A 14,430-nucleotide genomic window follows, 5' to 3' on the forward strand; every position below is an offset into this window, starting at 1 on the left:
TCATCACTAGATGCAAAGGCTCTTTCAAGGAAGTGAAATTGTGCAACTAATAGCTAGAATAAACTCATGCTTGATATAGGAAATAACAAGCAGTAAACAGGAAAGAAATCTACAATTAGGAAAATAAGCAGTATTTAGGAAAATAGCAATTATAAAACACAGTTTATTGTCAACTAAAATAGAACAAGCAGTAGGCTAATTGAAGTACTATGTACCATTGTGTTAGTTGGAATGCTTTATATCAATACAGGACTTGTAAATTGAATTATAACTTTAACCACTGTCCCATTTAGTAGAATCAAACACATCATGCTTAGTAGTCTCCTTTCTGATATCACATCCCCTATCTTGTGTTTAAATTGTAGAGAAAGCTCTTACATATTCATCAAAGCCCAACAGATTAGGACAGTGCCTTCTCTGATCTTCTGTGTTGTCATTTTTGTTCAATATTCCCCATTCTGTGGACTTTGCTTCTCTGCCTTAAGAATGTGTTTGGTCATGCAGTCTGCAGAAGAGTGTTGGGGTCAGGAGTGAGAACTGATCAAATATGAGGTGGCAATAGCTGACAATTAAATCTCTGATATCTTTCTTTTTTCTGGATCCAAAGAAAAGAATTAATGTAGGCATTTCAGATACCATTGTAAGGGTTCCATGTGGAAAAAACTGTGCGGCAGGAGCCAGGGATTCTCAAAACCTGCTTGATGTATGCTAAAGGCTAGCTCTAAATATATTTTATTTATATTAGTAGTTTTATTTGAAAGGTGCAAAGAAGGCTGCCTGTAAATGATCAAGCAGTCCTCCTACCTCAGCCTCTCAAAGTGTTGGGATTATAGGCATGAGACACTGCACTTAATCCCAGTGTACAGATCTTTCATTACCTCCTTGGTTAAATTCTTTTCTAAGTATTTTATTCTTTTTGATACTATAATAAATGAAATTACTTTTAAATTTTTTTCTTGGATAGTTTATTGTTAATGTATACAAATCCTACAAAATGTTTAAATGTTCATGTTGTATTCTGCAACTTTACTGAATTCATTTATTAGTTCTAACAGTTTCTTGATGTAGTTTTTAGAGTTTTCTATATGCAAGATCATATCATCTGGAAACAAAGACAATTTTACTTCTTCCCTTCCAATTTGTATGTCTTAGATTTCATTTTGTTGCCTAGTTATTCTGACTAGGACTTCCAGTATTATATATTGAAAATAATTGGTGTGAGTGGGTGTATTAGTCCGTTTACATGCTGCTGATAAAGACATACCTGAGACTGGGAAGAAAAAGAGGTTTAATTGGACTTATAGTTCCATATGGCTGGGGAGGCCTCAGAATCATGTAGGGAGGCAAAAGACACTTCTTACATGGCAGTGGCAAGAGAAAAATGGGGAAGATGCAAAAGCAGAAATCCCCAATAAAACCATCAGATTTCATGAGACCCATTTACTATAATGAGAACAGTATGGGGGAAACCACCCCCATTATTCAAATTGTCTCCCACCAGGCCCCTCCCACAACGTATGGCAATTATGGGAGTACAATTCAAGATGAGATTTGGGTGGGGACACAGAGCCAAACCATATCAGTGGGCATCCTTGTCTTGTTCCTGTTTTAAAGGAAAAGCTTTTAGTTTTTCGCCCTTGAGTTTGATGTTGCTGTGGGTTGGCCATATGTGATCTCTATATTGTGTTGAGGTATATTACTTCTATACCTAATTTGTCGAGAGTGTTTTTTTTTTTAAATCATAAAAGGATATTGAATTTTGTTAAATGCCTTTTCTGTATCAGTTGGGATGATCATATGATTTTTGTCCATTCTTTTAATGTAGTGTATCACATTTATTGATTTGCATATATTGAATCATCTTTGCATCTCAGGGATAAATCCCACTTGATTGTGGTGTATGGTTCTTTTAATATGCGGTTGAATTTGGTTTGCTAGTATTTTGTTGAGGATTTTTGCATCCATGTTAATCAGGAATATTGTTCTGTAATTTTCTTTTCTTGTAATGTCTTTCTCTGGCTTTGATATCAAGGTGATACTGGCCTCATAAAATAAGTTTATAAGTATTTGCTTCCTTTCTATTTTTTGGAAAAGTTTGAGAAGGATTGATATTTATTCTTCTTTAAATGTCTGCTAGAATTCACCAGTGAAGTGAGGTCCTGGGCTTTTCTTTGATGGGATTTTTTTCTTATTTGTGCAAATATATAGGGTACATGAGATATTTTATTACATGTATATAATGTGCAGTGATGAAGTCAGGGTATTCATGGTGTCCGTCACCAAAGTATGATACATTTTTGTTAAGTATAGTCATCCTACTCTGCGATCAAACATTGAATTTATTTCTTCTTACTGTATGTTTGTACTCTTTAGCCCACTTCTCTTTAACCTCCTCCCTTCCTACTCCACTCATCCTTCCCAGTCTCTTTGATCTTGTTTTACACTCTCTACCTCCATGTGTCCAAATATTTCACCTTCCTCATGTGAGAACTTGCAATATTTGTTCTTCTGTGCCTGGCTTATTTCAGTTAAGATAAAATGACTTCCTGTTTCATCCATTTTGTTACAAATGACATGATTTCATTCTTTTGAATGGCTGAGTAGTATTCCACTGTGTATACATATTTTCTTTATCCATTCATCCATTCTTGGGCACTTAGGTTGATTCCATATCTTTGGTATCGTGAATAGTGTTGCAATAAACATACAAGTTCAGTATCCCTTTGTTATAATGATATATTTTCCTTCTGGTCGATACCCAGCAGTGACATTGCTGGATCAAACTTTTAGTTTTTTTGAGAAATCTCCATACTGTTTTCCATAGTGGCTATACAAGTTTACATTCTCACTAAAAGTATGTAAGAGTTCCCTTTTCTCCACATGCTCACTAACAATTGTTATTTTTTGTCTTTTTAATAATAGCCATTCTGACTGGGGTAAGATGATATCTCATTGTGACTTTGATTTTCATTTCCCTGATGATTAGTGGTTTTGAGCATTTTTTTCATAAACCTTTTGGCTATTTTTATGTCTTCTTTTGAGAAGTATCTATTTGTGTCTCTTATTCACTGTTTAATGGAATTATTTGTTTCTTTCTTTTTTTCCTATTGAGTTCCTTGTATATTCTGGATATTAGTCCCCTCTTGGACAGTTTGCAAATATTTTCTCAGGTTGTTTCTTCATTCTGTTGATTATTTCTTTTGCTGTGCAACAGCTTTCTAGTTTAATTAAGTCATGGGAGATTTATGATTACTGATTCAATCTCCTTCCTCATTATTGGTCTGTTTAGATTTTCTGTTTCTTCATGATTTGGTCTTGGTAGATTGTATATTTCTAGGAATTTATGCATTTGTTCTAGGTTATACAATTTGTTGACTTATAATTGTTCATAGTATTCTCTTAGACTGCTTTGTATTTCTGTGGTGTCAATTATAATCTCTTCTCTTTCATGTCTGATTTTATCTTTCTTTTTTTCTTTAGATAAGGTTTATCAAATTTGTTATTTTTTCAGAAAAAAAATCTTAGTTTCATTGATCTTTTCTATTGCTTTTCTAGTGTCTATTTGATTTATTTTTGTTCTGATCTTTGTTATTTCCTTCTTTTTAGTAACATTGGGCTTTGTTCTTTTTCTAGTTCCTTGAGGTATGATGTTAGGTTGTTTATTTGAGATCTTTATGTTTTCTTTATGTAGGTGTTTATCACTATAAAATTTACTTTTAGACTTTCTTTTGCTGCATTCCACGGGTTTTAGTATGTTGTGTTTCCATTTTTAGTTATCTTAAGATGTCTCCTTATTTTCCTTTTGATTGATTTTTTTGACCCATTGTTTGTTCAGGAGTATGTTGTTTAATCCACAAGTTTTCCTCCTTACTTACTGATTTCTAGTTTCATGCCACTGTGTCAAAAAAAGATACTTGGTATGACTTCAGTCTGTGGCCTAACATGATCAGTTGTGGAGAATGTTCCACGTGCACTTAAGAAGAATGTATATTCTGTTGCTGCTGGATAAAATGTTCTGTGTATGTGCGTTAGGTACAGTTGGCCTAAAGTGTAGTCCAAATCTACTATTTCCTTATTGATTTTTGGTCTGGATGATCTATCCATTGTTGAAAGTGGGGTATTGAAGTCTCCTCCTGTTGTTCTATTACTGTTTCTCCCCTGAGAACATATATTTACAATTCTTATAGCTGCTGCTGCTGCTGCTGCCTCTTCCTCTTCCTCCTCCTCCTCCTCTTCTTCTTCTCCTTCTCCTTCTCCCTCTCCCTCTCCCTCTTCTTCTTTCTTCTCCTCCTCCTCCTCTTTCTTCTTCTTCTTCTTCTTCTTCTTCTTCTTCTTCTTCTTCTTCTTCTTCTTCTTCTTCTTCTTCTTCTTCTTCTTCTCTTCCTCCTCCTCCTCCTCCTCCTCCTCCTCCTCCTCCTCCTCCTCCTCCTCCTCCTCCTTCTCCTCCTCCTTCTTCCTCTTCTTCTTCCTCACAAAATCTCACTGTCTCCCAGGCTGGAGTGCAGTGGTACAATCTCAGCTCAAGCAGTTCTCCTGTCTCAGCCTCCTGAGCAGCTGGGACTACAGATGCATGCCACCTCACCGGGCTAATTTTTATATATTTGGTAGAGGTGGGGTTTCACCATGTTGGTCAGGCTCATCTCGAACTCCTGACCTCAAGTGATCTGCCCACCTCAGCCTCCCAAACTGCTGGCATTACAGGCGTGAGCCACCGCGCCCGGCGTCTTACAGCCTCTTAATGCAATGACTTTTTTTTTTTTTTTAAACATTATATAATGCTTATTTGTTTCTTTTTACGGCTTTTCACTTAAAGTTTATTTTGTGTGATATAAGTGTAGCAATCCCTACTCTTTTTGTGTTTTTTATTTGCATGGAATATCTTTTTCCATCTCCACGCTTTAAGCCTGTGTATGTCCCTAAAGCTGATGTGAGTTTATTGTAGGGAGCATGTAACTGGGTCTCTGTTTTTTTCAAAATCCATTCAGCTACTCTATGTCTTGTTTGGAGAATTAAATCCATTTCACATTCAAGGTAATTATTGATAGGTATGGACCTACTATTGCCATTTTGTTAATTGTTTTCGGCTGTGGGTCTCATGGGCAGTGTTCCACATGGCTGGGAGAGACACGCACTCACTCACTAAACTCTCACTTTTCCTGTGGGAGAAATTGCTGGCCAAGGGAGGTCTCTCTTGGCACTGAGCTCTGCCACCTAGTGGAAGCAGTGATGCAGGAAAAGCAAAACTGTTCTTACCCACTTCAATTTATCTATTCTGGAAATTTTTATTTTTTATTTTATTTTATTTTTATCTTGTTGTGTCCCCCAGGCTGGAGTGCAGTGGCACGATCTTGACCCGCTGAAACCTCTGCCTCCTGGGTTCAAGCGATTCTCCTGCCTCAGTCTCCTGAGTAGCTGGGATTACAGGTGTGCGTCACCACACCCAGCTAATTTTTTTGTATTTTTAGTAGAGACAGGGTTTCACCATGTTGGCCAGGCTGGTCTCAAACTCCTGGCCCCCAAAAACTCCAACAGTGTGCTGGAACTTCTCCACTGGACTCCTGGACTTCCACAAAGGTACTGTCATCTGGAGGTAGTTTTCAAAATGGATGCTTCTGCAGTAGGATGACAGTAAAGAGCTCCTATTTCACCATCTTGCTGATGTCACTTATTCCATCTCATTCTGAATTTGCCATTTAAAATACCTTTCATTCGCTTCTTCCCATCTCTCCTTTTCTGCTTTATATTGCATATCGTTTTCTTTATTCCTTTATTCCCTTTTTATGTCTACTGGTTTGGAAATCATACTCAATATCTTTGGTCTCCATACCTTTTTTTGCATCTCTTTTTTTCTGGGTTTGATTTTCATCTTTCTGAAGATATTCTTTACAAGTTCAGTTAGTAGAAGTCTGTTAGTGGTAAAAGCTGATTTTCCCTAAAAATGTATTTATTTTGCCCTCACTCTTAAGTGATAGCTTAACTAGGCATATAATTCTAAATTGACAGTTGTAACTATTTTATTTTAGCATTTGAAGATATTATTTCACTGACTTTTAGTTTCTTTCGTAGCTAGTAAGAAGTCCAGGCCAGGCGCAGTGGCTCACGTCTATAATCCCAGCACTTTGGGAGGCCGAGGCAGGCAGATCACGAGGTCAGGAGATAGAGACCATCCTGGCTAACACGGTGAAACCCCATCTCTACAAAAAATACAAAATATTAGCCGGGCGTGGTGGCGGATGCCTGTAGTCCCAGCTACTCGGGAGGCTGAGGCAGGAGAATGGCGTGAACCTGGGAGGTGGAGCTTGCAGTGAGCTGAGATCAAACCACTGCACTCCAGCCTGGGTGACAGAGTGAGACTCCGTCTCAAAAAAAAAAAAAAAAAAAAAAAAGCTATCAGTTATCACTCCTTTGTAAGTATTTTATCTTTTTTTGTTTGTTTAAAACGTTTTATTTTTCTTTGATCCTCTTTAAATTTTATTACAATGTGCCTAAATATGAATTTATTTTGTGTTTCTTTAGGGTATATTCCTTGGAGTGAATTGCTGTTTCATAGAAAAATTTCTTTTTCACCCTCCCTAGACAATTTCACATTGTTTCCCAATGTGGTTATATCAGTTCACAAGCCAATGACTTCTTCCGTCTTTATATTGCATTATGTCATATGAGTTTTTGTATGCTTATTTTGTAATTCCTTTGTTAGCAAACAGAGGAAAACTGGTTCTCAGTGCCCCAAAGGAAAAGTTGAATTTGCATGTTAGTCATCTTAGATATAGAGAGGGAGGCAACCCATCCCACATAAAACAATGACTATATCATTTTTAAGGCATTTGACATTAAGCATACCTCTTTTTGTCTGATCTTTCTCAACTCCTTGAAAATAAATTGGGTTAAACTTTGTTGAAAAACCCTCTGGCTGATACGTATCTCCTTAGGTTCTGAACTTTTCACTTTTTATCTTACTAAATGAACCTATTCATTAATTTGGAACTTGGCAAAGAAATAAGAATCTTTTAGAATCTTTGGCTAAAAGTTCCCTGATGCTATTTTTAGAAATTCTGGTTGGTACTTTTCAAAATTGCTTATTCCATACATACATAACTTCTTTATGGATCTTATTCTTTCTTTTAATAGTACTAATTTTATTTTGTTTTCAAAATGAAAATACCATTTTTTTCTGAATCTAAAATTACCTTTATTTCTGTTTCTAAATATGATAATACATAGAATTGTTTAAGGTTTCTGATTAATCTCTGTGCTTAAGGAGACTGCCTGCATTCTTTCTGGTATTTAGGGAGAACTATTTCTAAGCCATTTCAGACAATTACATAATTGGGTATTTGTCTTTTTTTGTTGTTGTTGCCTTACAATATTTTGGAAATAGGAGAGTCTACAATTACTTTTATGTGCTATCTGTTTGTACTTTTTAGGAAGGTTAAAAAAAAAAAAACCTGTTAGATACAACACCTTAAAAGCACATTTTGTTTCTATAAAAAGATAATTAGTGGTATATTAGTATCATGTGCCTTATTAAACCTTCATGTTCTTGAAAATTGTAATTACGACATCTGTCAATCTTACTGTCTAATCTGCTTTAGAAAAATTAATACATTTTTCCAATATATTTTTTTCCAATTTACCTTTTTCAGCACAGGTTGGGAGAGTAAATGTTTTTGCAGAGTGTAGCCTAAACGCAGTACAAATCACACATTACCTTGTTCATAACTGAGAGAACTATATCTATTGTGATCTGAAGAGCAGATTGAAACCAGAAGTAAAATATTCTGTACTCCAGGTGCCTTTAAGGAATAAGCAAAGCTCTTTGGCTGAGCATGGTGACTCGTGCCTGTAATCCTAGCACTTTGAGAGACTGAGGCAAGAGGATCCTTTGAGACCAGGACTTTGAGACCTGCCTGGGCAACACAGCCAGGCTCTTTCACTACAAAAAATAAAATAATTAGCCGGGCCTGGTGGCACATGCCTGCAATCATAGCTACTCCAGAGGCTGAGGTGGGAGGATTACTTGAGCCCAGGAGTTCTAGGCTGCAGTGAGAAACGATCTCACCACTGCACTCCAGCATGGGCAACAGAGAGAGACCTTGTCTCTAAAATAAATAAAAATAAAACAACAATAACAAAACCCAAAGCTCCTCTCTGTGGACTTAAATATATATATATATATATATATTTTTTTTTTTTTTTTTTTTGGAGACGGAATCTTGCTCTGTTGCCTATGCTGGAGTGCACTGGTGGGATTTCAGCTCATTGCAACCTCTGCCTCCCGAGTTCAAGTGATTCTCCTGCCTCAGCCTCCCAAGTAGCTGGGATTACAGGTGTGCACCACCAAGCCCAGCTAATTTTGTATTTTTAGTAGAGATGAGGTTTCACCATGTTGGCCAGTCTGGTCTTGAACTCCTGACCTCAAGTGATCTGCCTGACTTGGCCTCCCAAAGTGCTGGGATTACAGGCGTGAGCCACTGCACCTGGCCTAAAAAAATTTTTTTGATGTTATGCAAGAAATCTGATGTAATATACCAATTTGAGGTAATTTAATGAAAAAATGCTTATAGAGATATTATAAATGTGTTTATATTAATTACACTAGTCTTCTTAGTAATATTCCCAATGCTGAGTTTTATTTATGACTTTCTTAAAGGCAGAATTGTGATTTAAGTATTGAACGTCTTCACAACCAATGAAAAGTTAAGACTATATAGAATACTCATAGGATATACAGAAGAGGAAAGTACCTTTGATGGCTTTTATTTAATTTTTTAAAATTTGATTTTAAATTTCTTGTATTTGAATTTTATTTGAGTAGGTAATATTTACAAGGTTCAAAATTCAAAAGGCACAAAAGGATACACAATAACGAAAGTGTCTTTCCCCCATTGCTGTGTGCCACCTACTCAGGGCTCTCCAAGCAATCAAAGTTACAAGTTACATCCAATGGTATTCTATTAATATTCTGTGTGACAGCCTTCTCGCCACCATTTTTAAAACATGATGTTGAAGGAGTTGAAGCCTGTAAAGGCCTTATTAAAGGTGCCTTATTATTTGAAGCAGAAGTAGTGGCTGATTCTATGTCTCCTGACATTTTAGTTCAGGACTTGGTAATCTTTGCACTAAGTCACACTGCTTTTGTAAGGTGGCGAGTTGGCAATGATTAATCAGTGTGGATAGTACAATCCGGTAATTTTCGACTGGTTTAAGATTGGGACAACCAGAAAAGGTTTATCAGAAGGGCGGCAGGGGACGAGATTTTTGGTTCATCAAAAGGAGGCAACGGTTTTAAAAATCACGTGGTTTGACTTTTGCTAAGCCCCGGGGATGGCGCGTGTCAGGCCCAGAGTGCTGATGTCAGCGCGGATCCGAGCCAGGCCTCGGGGGACTGGCGTTCAGATGCTCGCATCTCTAACAATTTGAGCCTTACTCTAAGGTGTGGTCACGGTCCCACCCACCCTGATCTCAGACTGGGCACGGTGCGGGAGGAGGGCGGATGAGGCCTCGCCCTCGCCTCTTTAGTAGGTCGGGTGAGTGTAGTGTGCAGGGAAGAGACGTGTCAGCGTCAGCGCCAGGGCCAGGCCCGCCCGGGAGCAGCCGGGCAGCCGGATCTTGGGCTACTGTGTCCCAACAGCCGGAGCGGATCAGACCGACAGGCCCTGCCCGCTCGGTCCCGCGTCGTCCAGACCCTACGGTCTCCGTTTCTAGGGGCACATGGTTAGCGGCAGACGCCCACAGCCAATCCACTCTGCCAGCCTGCCCCTTCCTCTGCCAAGAGCAGCTTCTTCAGCCGCGCTACAGTTCCGCAGACGCCTGCCCCACCCTGGCCTTCCCTTCCAGGGAAGACCGATCACGCGGCCAAGAACGAGACTCGCAAACTGGGCATTTCTCCGAGCCGGGCTGGAGCAAGTAGCGAGACTCCTTGTGAGAGTGGGAAGGAGCCTTAACAGGCAACCATGTGGCCCAATGGGTTTTCTGTGCCTTTGGGTGCGGACCAATGAGGCATGTGGGGCGGGACTTCCGCTTCGCCTCGGTGTTGCCGTCCCTGCTCCTACTCCGGGCTGTGGGGGTCGGTGCGGATATTCAGTCATGAAGTCAGGGTAGGGACTTCTCCCGCAGCGACGCGGCCGGCCGGCGAGACTGTTTGTGTTGCGGGGGCTGGACTTCAAGGTAAGACCTTGTCCGGCTTCGCGGCAGCCGGGCAGCGGGTTATCGAGAGGCCCAGAGAACATACCCCGCTTGTTGGCCCTCGAGCCCGGAGTCGGCCCTGCTGCTGAGGTCTTTTGCTGCTCCTCTAGAACTGGGCGAGAAGTAAATTAGGCTTTTTGCAAAAGGAATAAAATAGCCTTGCCCTCGGGGGACCGAGTCTCCTCTGCACTCTGATTCTGCGAGTTTGTGTGTGTCCAAAGTTGAGTTACCGGTTTTGCTTCTCTCATTCCCTTCTTGAGGCTGCAAGACCCTGCCTGGAAAACATGTTTGGAAGGCTTTTCTTGGTCAAGCACCTGCCGCAACGTCCTCGGGGAAATCGCTTGACTTTAGTTGAGGGGGCTGTTTTGTCTTCGAATAGAAGGAGGGCAATCACTTCCTCTCTTTTACCCCCACCCCCTTTTTCTTTCCCTGGAAGCTCAGATTGCAGATTTGGGACGTGACCCCTGCTAGGGCCAGATACTACGGTCAGTCAGCAGCTGTGCCTGTACGCTTAACTTGACTTGCACTTATTAAAGAACTTTGTCCCAGAGAGAAAGAGAGAGTGGGCAGACATAGAAGCCAAACAGTAGTATCCCGGAAGCACTCATGCAACTTTGGTGGCAGCCACTCAGTTTTCTCTGCCGGTGTCTGGTAAATTCCTCTATTTTGTCCTAATCTGACAATAGTAAATAGTAAATTTCCAAAACTGTCGTTTCATCATCAGTTTCAGCACCGTGGGCAGCTGCTCGGGTCCTCTCTTGTTGCCCCAAACCTGCCCGGCTATTACTGTTAGTCAGTGATGCAGCAGGAACAGTGAAAACTGATGCATTCCTTTCAACAATGATGTGTTCTCCAAGGAGAACATCTGCAGTTTTTGTTACAATATAAATAAGTAAGGTAGCTGTGCCTCCAAAGAGTTCTTGTGGAGAAACAAATCAATTCAAGATTTAAGGTAGGACTTTCAAGAGTTTATTCTATTTAAGGACAGTTTTTTAAATGGGTGGAGATTAGCTCCATATCGAAGTAACAAAACTGGACAGTGGTAGCAATGAAAAAGAACTTTAAACAGGGGGTAAGAAGTGTAGTGCAGTGCTGTAGTGCAGGGCCCATAAGGATTCATTAATAGATTTTAGAATCAATTTAGTACATTGACGAAAGCATTAAAAAGAAAGAAAAAAATACCAGAGGACATTGTATGGAATAAAAGTAAATATTATGGCAAGAAGCTTTTGTTTCAGTTTTTAACAATATGCATGTGTCAAGAGGAAGTTGGAAATGTAGAGTATATTATGGATTATTGCAAAAACAAATGTTTCAAAAATACTGGATTCCAAATTTGAGAGTCAAGCTGGGTTCAGTTCTGCCACTTACTAATTCTGTGACCTTTTCCGTAAATAACAAATGAGTTATGAGGATTAAATGAAACAAAATTTGTCTATTACGTAAGTTTTTTTGTTGTTTTGTTGGAAACTATTGAAGAGAAGGACGGTTATTTTTCTCTATGTAGGGAATGAGAACTGTTTTATTAGGTTTTTTTTTTTTAACCTCTGCCTTTGTTTGAAGCTAGGCAGCTTGTCATCTTGTCTCTATGTGTAATGCAAATCTTAGACAAAATCTTGGTTTGAGAGTTATAATACTGAAGGGTTTGGGATAAGTTCTCATCTCTCCTTGTATAAAGCTAATTGTCTCAATAATTTTGGAGGGGCATAAATTGTTGTTAGCATTCAGCTTTCTTCCCTTGATATTTTTCTGCATTCCAGAATATCGTAGATTATTCAGAACTTTTACAGGCACTAACTTTAGCTAAGTGAGGGTAGGACTGAGGGTATGACTAAAGGGATAGATTTATGTCTTTGAGTTAAGTTGGAGAAAGGCATTTTATGCCTTATAGTTCTTCCCATAGGAGATGTATGAAATGAAATAGTTTGGTCAACTATCATGGTATGTTTTGCTTACTTCGTATAGGTGTGACCTAAAAATGGTTGGCATTTAAATAACAATATTTTTAAATCTGGGAATTAATGATGTTTAGCAGAAGGCAAATGAGTTTCAGTCAAAATAGTGTTTTGCACTGTTTGTCATGTTTACCATATGGCATTGCGTATGATAGTTTCACATGACATAAAAAGGGGAAGAAAGTTGGTAAGCATTGTTACTTTTCCCAAAAGAGGAAACAAAATTACAAGCAAATTCCTTTTAATAAAGCATACTGGTGAGTCATTGTTCAAAAATGTATGTATTCTATAGATATTTATTGAGCATATATAAAAGTAAAATATTAAACTTTTATGAATCTTTTACATTACACAAAAGTTGATTTGGGGACAACACAGCATATGATTGGTGTTGTCAAAGTTTATATAACGTAGTATATCAATAACAACAAAACAGTAATGTAGCTAATATTGATTGGTTACTATGAGCCAAATACAATTCTAAGCCCTTTGTAATATCTCAGGTGGTTCTTACAGTCATTGATGTAGTAGATGGTAAATTGTTTCCTTTTTATTTTTATTTTTGGGGGACAGGGTCTTGCTCTGTTGCCCAGGCTGGAGCGATTATGGCTCACTGCACGCTTGACTTTGTGTGCTCAAGGGATCCTCCTATCTTAGCCCAACAAATAGCTGGGACTACAGTCATATACTGCCATGCCTGGCTAATTAAAAAAAAATTGTTTTTTTGTAGAGACAAGGTCTTGTTATGTTGCTCAGTCTGGTCTGAAACTCCAGGGTTCAAGTGATCCACCTGCTTCAGCCTTCCAAAGTGCTGGGATTACAGGTGTAATACATCATGCCTGTCTTATCCCCATTTTATAAGTGGGAAGTGGGGGAATTAAGGCATCACAGATACATAACTTGTGAGTTCACACAAGTAGCTGGTGGAGTAGTGGAGTAGCTGGAATTTGAACACAGGTATTCTGACTACGGAACGTCTGTCTCTTTTATGTCTTATTTCATTAAAAATATGGAATGCCATGGGGAATCCATATTCCAAGAATTTTGGATTCTTACTTGCTGGTGAGTTTCGGTGAGCTCCTCCTCAGTTTCCTTAACTGCTTCCTTATTTGTTTTTGTGGAGATTCAGATAATTTGTGAAGCATCAGATGGAGTATATGTTTAGTAAATTATATGCCTTAGCTTTTTTTTTTTTTCCATTGACGATAACGTCATTTGAAAGATTGTTAGCAGTTGAAGGAGGGTGGGAAAAAAAAAAAACTTCCACATAAGGACACTGCCCAAGCAAAGGTATAGAGATAGGAAAAGCAGAGTATATTTGGTAAGGGTATGTTTAAGGACCAGACTGGTAAAGATAGATGGATACAGATTATGGAGATTCTTAAATGTCAGACTAAAGATTTTGTATATGATTTTTAGTTAAGAAGAAACTCTCTTTATGGATAATAATTTGTGAACAGGTCCAATGGAAGAGTGGAAGCCTAGAAGTAGGAATACCATGGAGTTTAACTATAGTAGTTGAGGCAAAAAGTGATGATTGTAGTGAAGGTACAAATTTGAAAGATGTTGACATTATAATGACATTGACACTGGGAACTGACCAGAGTATAGGCCCAGGACAAATTTTTGGGAGGATAGTGATGTTATTAGCAGAAATAAGGATATTATCATGAAGAACAGGTTTTGGTGGAAGGAGATTTAGGAGGAGAGAGGATGATAGGGAGTTTACTTTTGGAGCTGAGGAGTTGTTCAGATATTTGGAAATATAGAATGAAAACTGGAAGCTCTGTGTATTCTGTGAAAAGGGAAGAGACCAAATGCTTACATTGTAAGGAAATGACCTAAAAGTAACCACTCCTCTGTGGGTCAGAGTTTCACAAGAGTAATGTGACTCCTTAAATTCCTCACAAGTACAGATTTCTCAATGAAGATGCACCCATTATTTTTCCCTTTAGTGTATTTTGATTTGTGTCCTGGGAGATCAGGAGGTAAGTCAGTGGGGAGGAAAAATTTTTAGACCTAGCAAGGCTCCCGTTTATTAAAAAAATAGCTAGTAAACTGGAGACTAGGGATTCTCACACTAAGAATTTTGAGAGTCTGATTTTTGTGTGGTGCCAGGCATTTATAAACATATGTTGAATGTTGAATTGTTGAACATTTGAACATCTCCAGATTTTTATTTTTTTATTTTTTTATTTTTTGAGAGAGAGTCTCGCTCTGTCGCCCAGGCTGGAGTGCAGTGGCGTAATCTGGGCTCACTGCAAGCTCCACCTCCCGGGTTCATGTCATT

At 38.8% G+C, this 14,430-nt stretch overlaps 1 protein-coding gene across 5 annotated transcripts in view; it reads left to right on the plus strand.

The window, feature by feature from the left end:
* Positions 1–10,055: 10,055 nt before the first annotated feature.
* The window catches only part of RNF13 (ring finger protein 13), a 155,793-nt gene continuing 151,418 nt past the window's right edge, over positions 10,056–14,430 (plus strand). For all 5 annotated transcript variants that reach the window (XR_012430798.1, XM_045385121.3, XM_074031270.1 and 2 more), the window contains exon 1: positions 10,056–10,167. The gene's annotated coding sequence lies outside the window, so the exon portion shown is untranslated. The remainder of the gene's footprint in view (positions 10,168–14,430) is intronic.

Source organism: Macaca fascicularis, chromosome 2 (genome assembly GCF_037993035.2).
Source record: "Macaca fascicularis isolate 582-1 chromosome 2, T2T-MFA8v1.1".
NCBI lineage: Eukaryota > Metazoa > Chordata > Mammalia > Primates > Cercopithecidae > Macaca > Macaca fascicularis.